Consider the following 17,140-nt stretch of genomic DNA (forward strand, 5'->3'; position numbering starts at 1 on the left):
ACAAGAGGGAGTTCTCATGAGCAGCAAGCACTGCATCCAAATTCCTGCACTCCAAAGGCCACCACGAGCCAAATTATTGGAGACTCGAGCCCCTTTCTAATACCTACACTTCCCTGCAAAAAGCTGTCTCGCGAATATTTCAGGGCCCTTTAGGTCACATGTGTTTTCCTGCCTGGACGAGTTCGGCAAAACTCGGGGTCTCCTTCTCCCACCCGCGCAGCGTGGACAGGGGCAGGGCAGCAGCCCCGCCTGGGCGCGATTTTGTCGCGGTGGGGTCGTGGCCGGGCGCCCCCGGGCCCCGCAGGGCGAGGCTCCNCGCGCCCCCGGGTCCCCGCGGTCGGGGAGATGTCGCTGTTTCTGCCTTCCCGGCCCGGGGCGGTCGGCGGCGCCTGGGGAGCCCCTGCTCGAGGCTAACAGGGAAGAGGCTCTGCGGGGAAGCACCGATAGGGGGCGGTGTGTTTCGGGATCCCGAGACCGAGGCTGCTTTTCCGCACAGCACTGCTTCCCGCCCCTCCACCCCCAACCCAGCCGCTTCTTCCCGGGCTGGGGCTGAGCTGTGCAGAAAAATGGGTCCATTCTGGTTGTGCCCCCGAATAGTTGGGTGACTTGGGACAAATAACTTTACCCTCTGCGAGTCACCTGTAAAATGAGGTGGTATGTTCATTTTTACCTCTAATGCCCCATCTGGTTCTGACATTCAGTTTGGAATGAATTATCCTCCAAACTCTCTCAGGGAAAAATGCACCCTATCCCTCCCATTGCGCCTGTGATCCACCTAATGATCCACCTAATAACTCCCTTTGCATAATATTTCATGCCCTTTCTCACCCATTCCCAACCTCCTACATCCCTCCTCTCCAGCCATCTCTCCATCCCTGCGTTTTATTTTGTTTTAAAATAAAGATTCGAATGCCGTTTTGTGCTAACACCTATTTATCCTGCCAGACCATCTCATACCTCCCTTCTATAACTCCACCCTGTATCGGATAGTACAGCTTCTTGTTGTTGTTGCCAATCTCTTTCATTAGAATGTAAACTCTGTGAAGACAGAGAATTTTTTTTCATTGTTCCCCCAACACTGCCTGGTGCATAGTAGACATTAATAATTGTCGATAAATGCATTTATCCTACACTCAGGTTATCGTTTTCCTCCCCAGTCTTCCTACGCCGTGTGTTAATTCCTCTAACATAGCACTTATCAATCTTATTTTGTAATTATTTCTTTGTCTTTCCACTAGAATATGAGTTCCGTAATGACAAGAACCTCTTCTTATCTCTGTATGCAAGCTTAGTGCCTGGCACAGTGCCTGTATCCTGGCTTATATACGGTAAGTATTTGCTGAATGAATGAATGAATGAATGAGTCAGTGGCAATGCACACAGAATGGTGTCCAATATCAACTTCATTCTTGATTCAAAGCTTTAGGCAGTAAAGGGGCGCCTGGGTGGCTTAGTCGGTAAAGCTTCCGACTTTCGCTTAGGTCATGATCTCACGGTTCGTGGGTTCGAGCCCCGCGTCGGGCTCTGTGCTGACTGCCAGCTCAGAGCCTGGAGCCTGTTTCGGAGTCTGTGACTCCTTCTCTCTCTGACCCTCTCCTGCTCACGCTGTCTCTCTCTCGGTCTCCTAGAAATAAAAAAACAAAACAAAACAAAACAAACAAAAAAACAAAGCTTTAGGCAGTAAAGATGTATGTGCCTACATTTTAATGTTTCCAGAAAGGGTTAGAAAACTCATACTAGAGGGGTGCCTGGGTGGCTCAGTCGGTTAAGCGTCCGACTTCAGCTCAGGTCATGATCTCACGGTTCGTGGGTTAGAGCCCCGCGTCGGTCTCTGTACTGACAGCTAGCTCAGAGCCTGGAGCCTGCTTCAGATTCTGTGTCTCCGTCTCTCTCTGACCCTCCCCTGCTCACGCTGTCTCTCTCTCTCAGAAATAAACATTTAAAAAAAAAAGAAAAGAAAACTCATACTAGAGACAATATTTACAACAGATTTCTCTCTCTCTTTTTTTTATGTCAAATCTTAACTTCCTGTTTATACATTATCTACACTCTACTATAGCCAGAGATTTCTAGAGTTCAGGTTGCTGCCACATTGTAGGCATATACAAGCAGAGCCCTTGGGAGTGGGAAAATGAACGTTGATTAGTAAAAGTGTAGTGAGACTAGGAATTAGATGGTGTGGGAAGGATTTCAAGCTGAAGAAAAGTTGACTTTTGGCAGATGATTTTTAAAACGCTCACATTTCTTCACACATTCTGTCTGGAATACCTTGGCACTGTGATTGAAGTGCCATTGATAACACAGACATAACCCTATCAGAGCTGTGGTCCCTTTCAGAGGGACACTCAGCCTCTCCTGGTGAGAAAGGTCTTTATTCCCAGTGGATCATTCCAAGGGAAAAATGGGAGGGGGAAGCAGCAGGAGGGGAGGGGAAGGAGGAGAAGGCTTTCTACTGGGTAGACAAGATGGGCTGTTGGGAAAGTTTTATTATTATCAGTGGAGGACAGCATCACTAAAATGGTTTAAAAGAGAAGGGAAAAAGTGAGGTCCACACCCTATTGTGATGCAGAGAAACTGAGACAATGAGGAGAAACAGTGTCAGCAAAATAATGTGAAAGTTTGGGGGTGGGGGGGCTCGGGTTGCAAAGGGCCTCTGCACAGATACTTGTGTTTACTGGTTTTGCTGCCCTGACCAGTACAGAGACATGGGCAGCTGGGGCTCCAGACCCAGGGAGTGAAGACAGTGAAGGGAAGTCTTATCTTTGGGAAAGAAACTTATGAAAGCTTTCCAGGGAAAATGTCCGGGATAGACATGAGAGATCCAAACACTCCTCTTCCCCCCAGTGATTGGCCCTTCTCACAGAAGCAGAGCCAAGGTCTGTTTCCTCATCTCAGAGGCTGGCTACAGATCTCTAACGAAGGAATAGGCTATGGGATAGGTACAAATCCTCTGCTTCATGTCTCTTGGTTTAAAATCCTTCTTGCTTTTTATATTTCAATGAGAACACAAAATTTAAAAGCTCAGCATCCCTGGGGCGCCTGCCTGGCTCAGTCAGTTAAGCGTCTGACTTCAGCTCAGGTCATGATCTCACTGTCCGTGGGTTCCAGCCTCACATGGGGCTTTGTGCTGACAACTCAGAGCCTGGAGCCTGCTTCGGATTCTGTGTCTTTCTCTTTCTTTCCCCGCTCTCTCTCTCTCAAAAAATAAATAAACATTAAAAGCTCACTATCCCTCATGAAGACATAGAATTGTTACCATGCAGTCAAGAGTTCTTCTCTGAGGAAAATTAGTAAAGAAGTGGAACTACCTCCTCCTCAGTGTGGTTCTGAAGTTGTAAGCTCAAAGGCCACTCATACGTTGTGAACAACCCTGCTGTCATCTGACCCACTGACCCAGCAAGTAACCGCAGTTCTGGGGCTCCCAACTATTCACACAGCTGAGGGGTTGTTCTTCAAGGGGAGGGCAGGACGATAACAGCTGAACACCACTTGCCATTGCATTTGATAGGGAATAAAGGAAGAACAGAACCTTCTCACTGTTTTATGGTGTCCGTAGTTTCTGCCTAAAGTGACCAAAGAAGGAGAAGAAAGGGAAGGGAAGAAGAGGGAGGTAGCCTGCATTTTGTGGTCCCTGGGTCAGCAGGCTGCTGAATGTGAGGCCAGCTGGGATCAAAGGAGATAAACGGCCTGTGATGGAGTCTTGGAGGGATAGTATTTGATATCCAGTGTTGAAGTTTCCATTTTGTGCTATGATTCTGTCAGTTAGGCATTTTTTAAACATTGGGAAAGTAGCAAAGAAAGAAAAATTAAGAAACTGAAATTTATGATTGCCACCTAGATTGCAAAATACACTCTTCAGTGTCAAATCCTACCGCCAGAATGCTACTTATGCTCGGTAGAAGGACGAGAGCTAACATTTATTGGAAACCTGGGACTTTGCTTGGTAGTTGATGAAAGTAAGCACATTTAGTCCTCATAACACAGGGAAATGATAACAATAGTAGGTAATAATGTCTGTGAGTACTTTTTATGTGCCAGACTGTTCTAAGTGCTTTAGTTTTTTAATTCATTTAATATTCATTACATTTATAGGCACTTTTAGTATCCTCAATATACAAATGAGTAAAGTGATGCATGGACACTTTAATATGCCACACAGCTACAAAATGGCAGAGCTAGGAGTAGAACACAGGTAGGTTAACTCCAGAGTTATAACATAGAGCTTAGCCTCTATGCTGTATTTCCTTAATTTTTACACTGTGCACCCCATTTTATTTTATTTTATTTTAAAGTTTATTTATTTTGAGAGAGAGAAACGGAGCATGAGAGCAGGGGAGGGGCAGAGGGCGAGAGAGAGAACCCCAAGTAGGCTCCATTCACACTGTCAGCGCAGAGCCCGATGCAGGTCTTGATCACCTGAACCATGAGTTCATGACCTGAACCAAAATCAAGAGTCAGACGCTGAACGTACTGAGCCACCCAGGTGGCCCTGTGCACCCCATTTTAAGATGAAGAAACTGAGGCTTAGAGAGGTAAGTACTATATCTAGTATTTAAACCCAGTTCCATCTTGATCACAAAGCTTATGTTCAACATGGATTTGTCTTCCCAGTAATCATCCCAAATGAGTATTACCTTTCACAGTAGCCATCTTGAGAAGTTACATGCTTATCTCAGAGCTGCACTACCTTTCCATTTTTGGAAGTTATTGAAATGTTCATTAATAAGCCAAAGGATAAAGTTAGGTTTACTACATATGGTTTGTTAGTAAGAGCCACATATTGTTACACAATATATTATTGTGTGTAGCCATATATTGTTACATATATTGTTCTTGAAATCAGGTAGTGTAAGTGCTCCAACACTATTCTCCTTTTTCAAAATAGTTTTAGCTATTCTAGGTTCTTTGTCTTCCCATATAAAAAAAATTTTTTATTTGAGGGGGAGGGGCAGAGAAAGAGAGGGAGGGGGAGAGAGAGAGAGAGAGAGAGAGAGAGAGAGAGAGAGAGAGAATCCCAAGCAGGCTTCATACTCAGCATGGATCATGCTGACCCTGGGATCATGACCTGAGCTGAAATCAAGAGTCAGACTCTCAACCAACTGAGCCCCCCAGGTGCCCCTTTCCATATAAAATTTAAAATAAACTGGTAAATTTTTTTAAACAACCTTGTCTGAATTTCCACAGGGATTACACTGAATCTGTTGACCAATTTAAGGAAGATTGCTAGTTTAACAGCATTGAGACTTCTAATCCACGAACATGGTATAGCTCTATTTGTGTACATCTTCTTGAATTTCCGAGAATGTTTTATAGTTTTCAGCCTATAGGTCCTGCATATCTTTTGCTAAATTTATTCCTAAATGTTTTTATGCTATTTTAGATGGAGAAATAAAATTGATTATTATATATTGTATCCTGCAATCTTGCTAAGTCCATTATTACTATTTTTTTTTAAGATTAAAAAAATTTTAATGTTTATTTATTTTTGAGAGAGGGAGACAGAGAGGCAGAGCACAAGTGGGGGAGGGGCAGAGAGAGAATGAGATACAGAACCGGAAGCAGGCTCCAGGCTCCAAGCTGTCAGCCCAGAGCCTGATGTGGGGCTTGAACTCATGAACCATGAGATCATGACCTGAGCTGAAGTTGGACAGTTAACTGACTGAGCCACCCAGGTGCCCCTCTTCTTTAAATGTTTGATAGCATTCACCAGTAGGGAGTCATCTGAGCCAAAAGTTTTGTCAGAATGTTTTTAAATTCCAGATTTCCTTTCTTTAATTGTCATAGGGCTATTGAAGCAGTCTGTTTCTTCTTGGCTCAGCTTTCTAATTTATGTCTTTCCCAGAATGTGTCCATCTCACCTAAAGGGTCACATTTAATGGCATAAACATACTCATACAAATAATAATGGAATGTTCTTTTAATGTCTGAAGGATCTGTAATGGAGTCCTCTCTTTCATTACTGGTATGGCAATTTCTTTTCTTTTTTGGTCAGTCAGGATTGAGATTTATCAATCTTAATAATTTTTCAAATGACTGGCTTTTGGTTTTATTAATTTTCCCTCTTATTCCCTGTTCTCTATTTCATTTATTTTTGTTTTATTTGTCTTTATTATTTCCTTCCTCCTGACTGCTTTGGGTTTACTTTGCTTCTTTTTCTAGTTTTTTTAATTAAAAAAATTTTTTTAATGTTCATTTGTTTTGAGGGAGAGACAGAGTGTGAGAGGGGGAAGGGCAGAGAGAGAGGGAGACAGAATCTGAAGCAGGCTCCAGGCTCTGAGCTGTTAGCACAGAGCCTGGTGCAGGGCTCAAACTCAGGAACTGCAATTTCATGACCTGAGCCAAAGCCAGATGCTTAACTGACTGAGCCACACAGGCGCCCTTCTTTTTCTAGTTTTTTAAGGTGGAAACTTATGTAGAAAGGTAGGAAACTGATTTAAGAACTTTCTTCTTTTATCTTAGAGGCATTCAAAGCTATAATTTATTTCCCTCTGGGTGCTACTTAGCACATCCCACAAAGTTTGATATGTTGTAGTTTCATTATCGTTCAGTACCAAATATTTTCTAGTCTCTTCTGATTTCTTCTTCAAACCCATTGAATATTTATAGTATACTGTTTAGTTTCCAAATATTTATTATTTTCCTAGTTACCTTAGCTTCTAATTTAATTTTATTGTGGTCAGAGAACAAACTTTTAAAACTTACTGAGACTTGTTTATGGTCCAGAATATGATCTATCCTGGTAAACATATCATGTATATTTGAAAAGAATGTGTATTTTGCTGTTGTTGGATGAAGTGTTCTATAAATATCAATTAGGTCAAGGTGGTTGATAGTGTTGTTAACATTTTCTTCTTTGCTGATTTTTTGTTTGTTTATCAATTTCTGAGAAACACTATAATCTCCAGTTATGATTCTATATTTCTTTCTTTAATTCTGTCAACTTTTGCTTCATATATTTTGAAGGTGTTACTGAACACAGGCCAAGTTTGCAATTTTTCTTTTCCTTTTTTTTGAGAGGGAGAGAGTGCAAGTGCACACACATACTGAGAAAAGACAGAGGGAGAGAGAGAGAGAGAGAGAGAGAATCTTAAGCCTTAAGCAGATTCCACTCCAAGTGCAGAGCCCAACATGGGCTTCATCTCACGAGTCTTCAGACCATGACCTGTACCAAAATTAAGAGTCAGACACATAACTGACTGAGTCACCCAGGCACCTGAGTGGTTTTTATGTCACCTTGACTAAAACTTTCATTATTCTTTTTTTAACAATTTTTTTAACGTTTATTCAATTTTGAGAGACAGAGGGAGACAGAGTATGAGGGGAGGAGGGACACACAGAATCTAAAGCAGGCTCCAGGCTCCGAGCTGTCTGCACAGAGCTCAACGTGGGCCTCAAACTCACCAACCGCGAGATCATGACCTAAGCTGAAGTCGGACACTTAACCAACTGAGCCACTCAGGCACCCCTAAAACTTCTATTATTCTGACGTGCTCTTTATCTTTAGCCATACATTTTGTTTAGAAATCTATTTTGTTTGACGCTAATATAGCCACTCTAGGCTTCTCCTGCTTCCTTTTTACATGATATATCATTTTCTATCCATCTATGTTTGATCCACCTCTGTCTTTGTATTTAAAATATGTGTAGGGGCGCCTGAATGGCTCAGTCAGTTAAGCGTCTGACTTCAGCTCCAGTCATGATTTCACGGTTTGTGAGTTTGAGCCCTGTGTTGGACTCTGTGCTGACAGCTCAGAGCCTGGAGCCTGCTTTAGATTCTGTGTCTCCCTCTCTCTGCCCCTCCCCCACTCATGCTCTGTCTCTGTCTCTCAAAAATAAATAAATGTTGAAAATTTTTAAGTAAAAGTATCTCTATTCGTTTTTTTAATAGACTTTTCTTTTTAGAGCAGTTTTAGGCCCACAGTTAAATTGAGCGGAAAGTATAGAGAGTTCCCATGTACCCCCTGCCCCCAGACACACACATCCTCCCCAATATCAACATCCCCCACCACCGTGGTACATGTTACAACCAACACTGACATCATTGTCCCCCAAAGTCCACAGTTTGCTTTAGGATTCACACTTGGTATGGTACATTCTATGAGTTTTAACAAACATAATAACAAGAATCCACCGTTCTAGTATCATACAGAATAGCCACATTCTAAAAACCTGCTGTGCTCTGCCTATTCATCCTTCCCCCCACCCCATTCCCTCGCAACTAGATATTTTTACTGTTTTTATAGTTATGCCTCTTCCAGAATGTCATAATGGAATCATACAGTCTGTAGCCATTTTAGCCTGACTTGTATCACTTAGTAAAATGCATGTAAGTTTCCTGTGTGTCTTTTTTGAAGCTTGATAACTCATTTCCTTTCAGCCCTGAATAATATTCCTTGTCTGGATGTCTCCATTCACACACTAAGGACATTTTGGTTACTTTGAGAATTTTTAGCAATTAAGAATAAAGCTGCTATGAACACCATGTGAAGATTTTTGTACGAAAGTTTTCATCTAATTTGGGTAAATGCCAAGGAATCTAATCGCTGGATCATATGGTGAGCGTATGTTTAGTTTTGTAAGAAACCACCAGACTATCTTCCAAAGTGGCTGTACTACTTTGCACTCCTACCAGCGATGAATGAGACTTCCTGTTGGTCCACATCCTCACCAGTATTGGGTGTCACCAGCGTTCTGAATTTTTGCCATTCTAACAGGTGTGCAATGGTATCCCCTTGTTTTAATCTGTATTCTCCTAATTACATACCATGTGGCGTATCTTTCATATGTGTATTTGCCATCTTATATATCCTTTTCAGTGAGGTGCTGCGTTTGGCTTTCTTAATTCATTTAAAAATAATCATCAATTTTAGTTTTTTTGAATGGAGTGTTTAGGTTATCGACATTTAATGTAATTATTGATATGATTGGGTGAGGTCTATCATTTTTTATATTTTTGTTTTCTATTTTTCTCTTAATGACATTTGCTTCTCCATTTCCCGACTTTTTAAAATTTCTTTAATATTTTATAAATTACTCCATTTTAGTTTTATTGATGGCTTTTAAGCTACAGTGTTCGCATTCTTATTTTAGTGGCTGACCTATAAATTACAAAACACATCCTTTACTTTTCATAGCCCATTTAAAGTTAACAATGTACTGGGGCACCTGGGTGGCTCAGTCGGTTAATCATCTGACTTCAGCTCAGGTCATGATCTTGCAGTTCATGGGTTAGAGCCACGCATCAGGCTCTGTGCTGACAACTTAGAGCCTGGAGCCTGTTTGGATTCTGTGTCTTCCTCTCTGCCCCTCCCCTGCTTGCTCTCTGTCTCTATCTCTCTATCAAAAATAAACAAATAAACTTATTAAAACATCCTTTAAAAAATAAAGTTAATAGTGTACTTTTTCACATACATTCTAGAGATGAAAAGTGCAATTTCTTAAAAAAAAAAAATTGAGTAAATGGATTTAACATCCAAATAGACATATTAAATGAGAGAAGAAGTAAACTTTAAGATAGACCAACCAGAATTACTCAAGATGAGTAACAGGAAAAAGATCAAAAATAAAATGAACAAAATCTTAGGGACTTGTTACATGTTACTTGTTAGTAGATATACGTCTCTAATTGTATTCCCAGGTGAGAAGAGAATGGAGTGGAAAAAACATTTGAAGAAATGATAACCAAACACTTCCCAACTGTAATAAAAGTCAGAATTTTGCAGACACAAGATGCTGGAAAAACACCAAGTAAAATAAACATAAAGTAAAAGTAAAATAAAAGTCTACTGTAATGCACAACCTAGTCAAAATGTTATAAACCTCAAAAGGAGAATGAGAGCAACGCATAAAAAGGGATTTCCATTTGGTTCTTTTTTATTACTTCAATTTCTCTGCTGAAACATTCCATTTCTCTCCTGAGATTTTGATTCACTGAAAACAAGCATTTTTCCTTAATTTGCTTCATGGAAGATAACTATAAAGTCTTTTAAAACTGTAATAACACTTTCAAATCCTTGCCTTCAAAATTCCAACATCGTATTCATCTCCAGGTTAGATGTGATTGACTTTTAAGAGTGTGTTTTGTGTTCCTGACTCTTCATGTGTCAGGTAACTCTGGACTGCATCTTGGACATCATAAATGCTAAGTGGCAGGGATTTCAGATTCCATTCATTTTCTTTGATCAGAGTTGTTTGTCCTTTGTTTTAGCAAATGATTTTCTTGCTGGGCTTGCACGGCAGACTGTTTCTCAGGTGACAGCTCCAGTCTGAGTGTACATCTTTTTGTCTGGCTGAGCTGTTTTGAGTGTGTTCTGGGCATGTGTGGTTCAGGAATTAATCAGAAATTTGGTTTGGGAAATCTCCTCGTTGATGGTTTCCTTTCTGGATTCCCCCACTTTTTCAACATTCATGATTTTCTAACTTTTCTTATTCCCTAAAACGTCAAGACTGTAGAGTTTTTCATGTATGCCACTCTATTACACAAGTCACTATGTGAACTACGCTGAGCCCCAGACTAAAAGCCTGGGTGGTAGAGGACTTACTCGGATGGCTCCTCATCTCCCCTTCCCCAAGCTGACGTGCAACACCAGAACCTATTTACTTCTGTTTCCTCTTCAGTACCTCCAGGTAGTCACATTATATATCATGTCCAGGTTTTAGAGTTCTTTTCTTTTAAAAAATTTTTTTTTTTACATTTATTTATTATTGAGAGACAGAGAGAGACAGAGCACGAATGAGGGAGGGGCAGAGAGAGAGGGAGACACAGAATCCAAAGCAGACTCCCAGCTCTGAGCAAGCTACCAGCACAGAGCCCGATGCGGGCCGGAACCCACGAACTGTGAGATCATGACCGAGCTGAAGTCGGATGCTCAACGAACTGAACCACCCAGGCGCCCCCTAGAGTTATTTTCTGCAAGCATACCCAGAATGGTCCATAATATCTGGAGGCAGGAACCCATATATTGTTCTTATGAAATCCTAATACTTGGCTTTATCACCCTTTTTACTGATCACAGTTGTCCGGAGTGACCCCAGTTTCAAAAGCCAAATGTATCTCCACAGGTTGAAGCTTCATTTAGAATAGGGGTGCCTGGGTGGCTCAGTCAGCTGAGTGTCCAACTCCGCTCAAGTCATGATCTCACAGTTCATGGGATTGAGTCCCACACCGGGCTTGCTGCTGTCAGCGATGCAGAGCCCACTTCGGATCCTCTGCCGCTCCATCACTTGTGCTCTTGCTTTGTCTCTCTCTCTTTGAAAAATAAATAAAACATTTAAAAAAAAAAGAATATGGAAGATAATTGCTATGTGCCCTGAAGACAGTTTTAAAGGATAGGACCAAAGGAGTTGAGCAATGGAAGTATCAGTGCATAATTGCAGTAAGTCTGTAATATCTTAAGGTGACAGAGACCAATATTCCCTAATATCTGTTCTTCTCTTTTAGTAAAACAAACAAACAAACAAACAGAAAACAACCTTGGTTTTTAGCTATTATGAATAAAAGCTACATTTCCCAGCCTCTATTACATGTAGGTATGGCCATGTAACTAAGTTTTGGTCAACGGGATAAAAATAGAAGTGTCAAGTTCAGCTTCCGTGAAGCATCATTGATGGGAAATGTAAAGGTACTATGGTCTGAATGCTTGTGTCCCCCTCAGAATCATGTGTTAAATAACCACCAAGAGTGACAGTATTAGGACATGGAGCCTGTGGGTGGTGCTTAAATCATGAGGGTGGAGCCCTCATGAATGACACTGGTGCCCTTACAATGACATTGCCTCCAGAGAGATCCTTTGCCCTTTCCGCAGGTGGAGAACACTGGCTATGAACCAGGAAGAGGGCCATCACCAGAGTGCAACTATGCCAGCACCCTGATCTTAGACTTCCAGCCTCCAAAACTATGAGAAATAAATGTATAAGGTATAGTGTCTGCGGTATTTTGTGATAACAGCCCAAATAGACTCTTTCTTTACCCTGCTGGCTGGGATGTTGATGGGATAGCTGAATTCATACGGCCATACTTCATCTTGAGGTTGAAGGAGGCTGAATCCATGATATCAGGGAGCCTCTAAGCCTGCTCTACAGATTTTTTTTATGTGAGAAAAAAAACTTACATATTGCTTACCTACTATTATTTTGGATACCTATAAACCTCAGCCAAAGGAAATCCTAATTAATATTCTGGTCCTTAAATTGCAGAGAAAAAAATAGTCCTATTATCTTGTACTCAAACCATCTGTACTGGAAGAGATGTATTACTTAGTGGTCCTGTCAGCAATCATTCCACCTACTCTTTAGATAAAGAGTGTGGGCAGGGGCACCTGAGTGGCTCAGTTGGTTGAGTGTCCAACTCTTGATTTCGGCTCAGGTCATGATCCCAGAGTCATGGGATCTGTGCTCAGCATGGAATCTACTTAAGATTCTCTCTCTCTCGAACTCTAGATGCTGGCGAGGATGTGGAGACACGGGCACCCTCCTACACTGTTGGTGGGAATGTAAACTGGTACAGCCCCTCTGGAAAACAGTGTGGAGGTTCCTCAGGAAACTAACAATAGAACTCCCCTATGACCCAGCAATAGCACTGCTAGGAATTTACCCAAGGGATACAGAAATGCTGAGGCATAGGAGCACATGTACCCCAATGTTCATAGCAGCACTCTCCACAATAGCTAAAACATGGAAAGAGCCTAAGTGTCCATCAACAGATGAATGGATCAAGAAGATGTGGTTTATCTATACCATGGAATACTACATGGCAATGAGAAACAATGAAATCTGGCCATGTGTAGCAACATGGATGGACCTTGAGGGTGTTATGCTGAGCGAAATAAGTCAGGCAGAGAAGGACAAATATCATATGTTTGCACGTATAGGAGGATTAGGAGGAACTTGACGGAGGAACAAGGGGGAGAAGAAGGGGGGAAATGGTGGGGGAAAGGGAGAGAGGCAAACCATGAGAGACTCTTGAATGCTGACAAAAACTGAGGACTGATGGATGTGGGAGGGAGGGGGGGATGGGCATGGAGGAGGACACTTGTGGGGATGAGCACTGAGTGTTATGTGGAAACTAATTTGACAATAAACTATTTGTAAAAAAAAAAATGTGTATAAAATTAGCCCCCAACCCTACTACTTCCCAGGCCTGAAGTTCGGCTCCTGCTGAATATGTCCATAAAACCTACCCCCAGCCATCGTTGCCACCCATGCAAATCTATGCCCTATCCCAAATAAACTTCCTCCAACTGAAGGTTTCCATTCTCTTCTCTCTCAGTCTTGCTCTGAGTGATTCATTCATGCATTCATTCATTCACTCATTCATTCACCAAATACATACAAACACCTACCTTGATGTCCATCTCAATCTGAATTCATCTTCCTGAAAATGTTGCACAAGGTGACAGTTGTCTGAGGCCTGCTACCAGCCTCACAGTGACCCTCCTTCCACCCCACATCATTGTGATGGCACTGCCTAAACATAACAAAAAAGTCCAAACTAAGAGACTGATTCCTGGAACAGAGCTGGAAAGGACTGTAGAGGTCATGCAGCTCCACCTTCTTAAATTAATGCACGTGAGCCAAAGCCGGGACACCCTTGTGACTTGCCCAAGGTCACAGAGACCATGCCAGAGAGGCAGCCAGGACTCAGAGTTCCCCACCTGACCCAGGCCTTTTGTTTTTCTCCCTTCTCATTTCCTTCATGCACACTTAATCTAAATATGAAGATTACATATCTGTTACTTTGATTAGAAAATATAAAAATGTTACTTTAAAAACCATCCCGGTTATGCTCAGTGTCAAAGAAATTACCTTTGGTGACTTGTCTCTGAATTTATTCTCAGCTTTCTCTGGAGAGTGAATATGCCAGCAACCCATACCAGGACCTTTGCCCTGGCTCGAACCCTTAGGAGGGATGAAAATTAAGTCAGGTGAAAGTCACATGCTTCCTTACAAGGTAGGTTTTCAGTTCAGGTTTCCAGCCAAATACCTTTGGCCTAAGGCTAATTCTCAGAAATTCTTCCACAATTCCACCACTCTGTGTATGATTGTTCTCTTACACTTTGTGCTAGCAAAGCTGAATTCTGGTGAATTCTGCACGCACACACACATGCGCACGCGCGCGCACACACACACACACACACACACACACAGTCTTTGTTCCCCCGATTCAAGGTGATACAACTGTCATCTATAATAAGTGGGCAGTTCCCAGAAGAAAGCTTGTGCTTCAGACCTGTGACACTGCCCTCCTCCTGTGGAAGCAGCTGCCAAGTTCACAATTCCAATCTGTATTCTCTGGGAGAGTAATGAAAGCACTTTAAAAAAAAAAAACAAAAAAACCTACTTGTCAATTCTATGCCTACATAATGGTTCAGAGACTATATACCTTTTGTGTGCTTTCTATTGATTTTGTTTTTGGAGCAGGATATTTTTTGTGCCCTGGCATTGTCTTCAGAGACAGAACCTGCCTCGCCCATAATTCAAACATCCTGGGCTCAGTAACGTCAAGTTTCTTCTTGGAACATTAACCCTTGGTACTTTTTTGGATCTCATCTAACTCTGGGGAAGAAACCTGGAGCAACCTTTGGGTATTTATTTACTTTTTTAAAAAATGTTTATTTATTTATTTTGAGAGAGATAGGGACAATGTGAGTAGGGGAGGGGCAGAGAGAGAGAGGGAGAGAATCTCAAGCAGGCTCCTGACTGCCAGCTCAGAGCCCATTGCAGGACTCAAACCCACAAAACCATGTGGTCAGGACCTGAGCTGAAACTTAAGAGCCGCATGCTCAACCAACTAAGCCACCCAGGCATCCCTGTGTATTTATTTTTAAGCAATCTCTACACCCAACATAGTGCTTGAACTCACAACCCCAAGATCAACAGTTGCATGCTCTACCAACTAAGCCAGCCAAGTGCCCCAACCTTTGGATATTTAAAGATGGACTCCAACCCCACTGTCTGGCCCTGAGGGTTGTAGAGGAGGGAAAGCGTACTGTATTTCTATTCTCTGACCCGGCAGTTTCCAGCTTTAGTCATCGCACCAGAATGACTTTCTACCCCATGAAAAAGTGGATAGAAAAAACCAGAAGGTTGGCAAGAGTCCCGAGGGCCTGGGTTCAAGGAAGTGCTTTAATTTGTGGCATTAAATTTGAAACTAAAAATCAGTATGATAGTTTGTTGTACAAAAATAGCAGCATGAATATTTTAAAAAATGCTACTGTTTTCTGGCTGAGCAAGCCAACAGGAGGTATGGAGCCCAAAAATGCTTCAAAGCAGAAGCAAACATTCAAAAGAAATCTCTAAAGAGAGACAAAGTAAATATAAAATGTTCTTTGGCTTAGAAGTCAAGAGTGTCCTTAGAGGTCATGTCAGAACCTTAATTATTTATCTTAGGATATTTGTGAGCCAAACAGAGCTGCCAAGTTACAAGAATAAAACAGGCTTTTACCCATAAGCAGGTTAAATGAAAGGAAGATTAAGTGCACGTACAACAAAACATCAGAGCCACTCTTTCCTCAAGAAGTCTGAAAGTGTTCCACCTTGCTACAGAGGAAGACCAGAATTGCACTTGCATTATTCTGAACCTGCAGGTGAAAAAGTCAGCTGTCCCCATGCAAGTTAGGATGGAAGAAAATAAAAAGATCACACCTTGCCAGATGTAGTATATGCGCTGATCAGTAGGGAGTGCTGTTGTTTACCTTTTACCATGTTCCAGGGAAGGGCGGATGGTAATCAGATCACGATCTGATGTGCGTAGTCTTAGCTTTGAATTTTTCAACTTTCTTGCCTGTGCTCACAAGTTTTCTTTTCCTCCATTCCACTCAGTGACCCACATTGCTATTGATACTATAACCATTTTCTTCAGCATCTGGGATTCAAAAAGGTGTGGGCAACGCAAGTGAAAGCTATAGACTCCATCATTTGGCTCCTTAGCCCCCTCCATGAATAGTCCCTGGGAGAAAGGGACTGGTCCTACTTCTAGGACAGAGAAGGGCATAAGATGATCAGTGCAAGACAGGAAACAGAGGTGTGAGCAAGATGGAATGAACATGAGAAACATAACATCTGGATTGCCTGGATCAAAGCATGCTGAAGAATAGTCCCAGGGCCCAACAGCTGAAAGGGGCCAATATGATCATCCAATTCCAAATTCCACCTGATTCACGAATCTTCTGCTTGAGAATCCTGACCAATGGCTGGCCAACTTCTACTTGGAATTTTCAAAGATATTTCTGTCAGGCACAGAATTAGAGCACTCAGATCCCTTTCCAAGAAAGGACTTAGCAACCCAGCTTCAAGGAATGTGGTTAGCTGATAACCTCCAGCTGTTAGTGCTTTCGGGGCCTGCCTCAGTTTTGGAGCTGAGATCAGTTTTCTCTGGAAGTCCCCAGCCAATGGCTGAGCAAGGTGGTAGTATAAAGGCCTGGCCATTTCTACCCAACATGGCACTCCTCTAGTGGACAGTGTTTGCTTTAGAACCCCTCACTGGCCTGGTAGAGACTTAGTCAAAACTGTACAACAGTCTGAAGGCTCTCCCGCCCAATCTTGCTTTCTCTCCTTTTCCTTTCCACGTGTTACTCCTCAATAAGCCTTAATATGTGAAGCATATGAAGGGGACTTGAACTCATGACCCCGAGATTAAGAGTTATATGCTCTACAGACTGAGCCAGCCAGATGCCCCAGGCATAAGCTATTTTTTACCATCCCGTAATGGTGGAAATGTGACACTACACATCTGTCAAAACCCATAGAATTTTACAGCACAAGAAGTGAACCTTAATGTATATACATTAAAGAAAAATCACTCGGGAGGTCAGGGGATCCCAGAATGGCATGCAGACTGATAGAACAATCTAACTGTATTACAAATATATGAAACATCTTTACTTGAAGAGGTTGAAGGGGGAAAGGTGCTGACCTAAGTAACTTTGAAAACGAGTGGAGTAAGACTAACAGCCAAATGAACTATACATAAGCACTGTATTCTGATTGATAAAGTTGTTTCCCATGAGAGCACATGTTAACAATTCTAATACCACTCTACATGTATATCACAATTGAACAATGAGGCAAGTGGATGGCAGATGGTGGGGGCCAGTTTTTTCTGTTGAAGTAGGAAGTTACAGGTAAGCAAAGGGAGGTCTAC

The 17,140-nt window shown here is 42.1% G+C and overlaps 2 long non-coding RNA genes across 2 annotated transcripts; one reads left to right on the forward strand and one right to left on the reverse strand.

Moving 5' to 3' along the window:
* The first annotated feature begins 1,242 nt into the window (after positions 1-1,242).
* LOC144235923 (uncharacterized) lies at positions 1,243-12,830 on the forward strand. Its single transcript, XR_013336354.1, has 3 exons — positions 1,243-1,328; positions 11,805-11,916; positions 12,439-12,830. It is a non-coding gene; the product is annotated as an uncharacterized LOC144235923 (long non-coding RNA).
* Positions 1,386-13,889, reverse strand: LOC144235922 (uncharacterized). The gene is made up of 3 exons (XR_013336353.1): positions 13,804-13,889; positions 13,341-13,465; positions 1,386-1,624 (listed from the first exon to the last, which is right to left on the reverse strand). It is a non-coding gene; the product is annotated as an uncharacterized LOC144235922 (long non-coding RNA).
* Positions 13,890-17,140: the final 3,251 nt, after the last annotated feature.

This window comes from Crocuta crocuta, unplaced genomic scaffold (genome assembly GCF_008692635.1).
Source record: "Crocuta crocuta isolate KB4526 unplaced genomic scaffold, BGI_CrCroc_1.0 scaffold698, whole genome shotgun sequence".
Taxonomy (NCBI): domain Eukaryota; kingdom Metazoa; phylum Chordata; class Mammalia; order Carnivora; family Hyaenidae; genus Crocuta; species Crocuta crocuta.